Genomic DNA, 3349 nt, shown 5'->3' with positions numbered 1-3349 from the left:
TATACCAATGCCTTTGCCGATCGAGTATCTCTAGAGCTAGCGAGTAACCCTACCACTGGCCGAGATGTGTCCAGAGACCCACTGACGGCTTTGCAAACAAAACAATCCATCAGGAATGCTGCAGAATAGGTGCTAGGTTACTCACAACCGCCACCAAGGAATCCCTGGTTTGACTCTGAATGTGCTCAGAGCAAACGAAGCCAAAACGGAGGCATGCAGATTGTTGCAGCAAAGGGGGACACGATCTTCCCGCCAGGGGGGTTATTATGAAACACGATAATGGTTTTTAATACGGAGTATTTGTGAAATTGCGGTAACGAAAAACGATTGCAGAAGCACGTATTTGTAAAATTGCAATTACGAGAAATGAGAATCGTTAAAAAACCATACTCGTATTTTTATATACCAGTGCCTTCCAACACTCGTATATAAAAAGCCCGACGAGTCGAACTTAAGCACCATCCTCCCAACCCTTAAAAAGTTGACCGGCTTCTCTGTGCCAACTACAGAGGCATTCGCCTTTTAAACAGGGGCCCTACTATGTAACTCGATTCTACAATGAAATTGCTCGAATTCGAAAAATTGCTACTTTGTATCTATTTGACTACTTTCGAACAAACAAGAATCGAATAGTTCTAGTAGTGCCAACTATATTCATATAAACTTTCGAATAAACGAGGAACTACGTAACTCGAAAGTAGAATTCAAAACAGGGCAAAATCGAAAATAATCACTCTACATCAAATGTGTTTGCGAGCGGAATTTTTTTTTGTTAAAGTGTAACTAAAATGTTATAAATTATTAATATGCAATTTGAATTTGAAAGTTTTTCATTCAAGTTTTTGTGTTTTATTATTTACACCGGGAATTCGTGATTTTTGCCAAAAATAGCGTTTGGACTTTCGTTTCTCTTCCTCATTCATTTCAAAATTCATCATCAGCAGGCACATGACACTTTCGATTGAAGTCAAAACTTCGGCAAGTATTTTTGTTATGGTTTGCTATGCACGTCCAGCGTTCTTATCATCACTGTTGTGGTTTTGGTAACTTTTTATTGCCAAAAACTTCAATGATAACTTCATGATAATTGGAAAAGCATTTTGTCTTCTGCGAGAAGTCATGTCGGATAATATGGTCTTAAGTAAGAACATAAACCCGTCTTTAGTTTAGTCTTTAGACGATAGTTCTAAAAAAAACTAAAACAAAAGCATTTTTGATTAGGAATGCGTTCAAATATTCTACCGTATATACATATAAATGGTCCGTTAAATATCTTCTTTTTTTTTTAAATGCTATAAAATCATCGAGTGTAGCTTCGACGGGTGGCACGTAGCGCCGCCGTCCTGTGGAAACCAAATTTTGCCAATATACTCCTCATCCGTCTGTGAACTTTTCGTTCACATGGCCCGATAACGATCGCCATTGACTGTAGCGGACACTCCTTGCTTATTTTCGAAGAAAATTAATCCAATTATGCCTCTAAACCAGAATCCGCACCAAACAGTGACTTGTTTTGGATGTATCGCCTATTCAATGTATGCGTACGGGTTTTCTGTGAACCAAATGCGACAATTTTGCTTGTTTACATACCCGCAAAGATCAAAATGAGCTCCATCTGAAAAGGTGATGAACCATATTCGTTTAGCTGAACGATAATCTAATTAACTGTGAAATCAGACATGAGCTAAGTGTAACCATTCACTAAAAAAGCACTTGTCGAAAAAAAACATTCTATGGCGGACCCTATATGTGCAAACATTTTCTCACTCAGCTCCATTATTTTGGAACTATCACTTATTCTTCTGCGTTTAATTCGCTCGTACCGTTCTTCATTTCCTTGCAAATTGAACCAAATTCTAACGGTGTCCATTTTTTTAATAATTATTTTTGTCCAAAAATTTGATGTTTTATTATTGTTTTTTATTATTTTGTTTTTAAAACTGTCAAACAACTCGATACTCGTTCGAAAGTAGAAAATTTTTTGAAAATAAGTTGGTATAATTGGCATTCGATTCTACTTTCATACGTGGTACTATTTGAAAGTAGAATCGGAAATGAGTTTCGAATAGAATCAAAAGTAGAATCGAGTTACATAGTAGGGCCCCAGCGCATACAAGATCCTGTCAAGCGTATTATGTGAACGTCTTAAGCCTTTTACTGGTGAACTGGAGCATCTACCATCGACAAAATGTTCACTCTACGCCAAATATTGGAAAAGACCCAAGAACATAACATCGAAACACACCATCTTTTTATCGATTTTAAATTAGCTTATGATGTACAGGTGTACACAGGAACGAACTATACCTTGCCATGTTGAGTTTGGTATCTTTACCAAACTTATACGCCTATCATGGAAAATGCTCGTTGCTGCTTTAAAATTGGAAGAGACTCAACCGAAACCACCAGAGGACTTCTACAAGGCGATGCGCTGTCATGTATCTGCTTCAATATTATTCTTGAAAGAGTGGTGCGCAACACCAACGCCAATACAAGTGACACCATCTTTCAAAAATCCACACAACCTTGAACGTGCATATGACATCGACATTATGGGAAGAACCAAGCGAGCACTGACAGGCACCTTCTTTAATATCGAGTCTGAGGCGAAGAAAATGGATCTTGACATTAACGAGGACAAAACGAAGTATTAACTGTATTTTCACACCGTAGACTTGGTCAAAAAGTGACAACTGACAGGTATAACTTCGAGGTGGTAAAGGAATTTGTCTATCTGTGCACTGCTGTTAATTCTGCAAATGACATCAGCGCGGATATCAAACCTTAATTAACCTTGCTGTTTCCTTAGCGAAGTACCACCGTAAAAACCTTAAATCATCTGAGTCTTACTGTATAATGCAGAAGCATGGACTCTCTTCCAGGCGGATGAAGGATCTCTTCGAGAGGAAGGTTATGCGTACGATCTATCCGGTTTGTGTCGACAGGGGCCCTACTATGTATGTAACTCGATTCTACTTTTGATTCTATTCGAAACTCATTTCCGATTCTACTTTCAAATCGTACCACGTATGAAAGTAGAATCGAATGCCAGTTATACCAAATTTTTTTCAAAAAATGTTCTACTTTCGAACGAGTATCGAGTTTTTTGACAGTTTCATAAAACAACATCAAAAAGGTTGAGGGCGACGCACGTCAACTTGGTATTCGAAACTGGAGGCAGCAAGATAGTGATCGAGTAAGCTGTAGCGCCAACTAAAGTAAAGTAAGTCCTAAAAATATTTGCCAATAAAACAAACGACACCCAAAATCCATAAGCTTACCTGAAAATTATTTTCCAAAAAAATATATAAAACTCGTTTCCTTTCTTCTGTGTTTTGAATTCACATGT

The 3349-nt window shown here is 37.8% G+C and overlaps 1 long non-coding RNA gene across 1 annotated transcript; it reads right to left on the bottom strand.

Moving 5' to 3' along the window:
* Window positions 1–875: 875 nt before the first annotated feature.
* On the bottom strand, window positions 876–2101 carry LOC129942002 (uncharacterized). The gene is made up of 2 exons (XR_008780958.1): window positions 1330–2101; window positions 876–1273 (listed from the first exon to the last, which is right to left on the bottom strand). It is a non-coding gene; the product is annotated as an uncharacterized LOC129942002 (long non-coding RNA).
* Between the last annotated feature and the right edge of the window lie 1248 nt (window positions 2102–3349).

Source organism: Eupeodes corollae, chromosome 1 (genome assembly GCF_945859685.1).
Source record: "Eupeodes corollae chromosome 1, idEupCoro1.1, whole genome shotgun sequence".
Lineage (NCBI taxonomy): Eukaryota > Metazoa > Arthropoda > Insecta > Diptera > Syrphidae > Eupeodes > Eupeodes corollae.
This window is presented reverse-complemented; position numbering and strand designations above follow the sequence as displayed.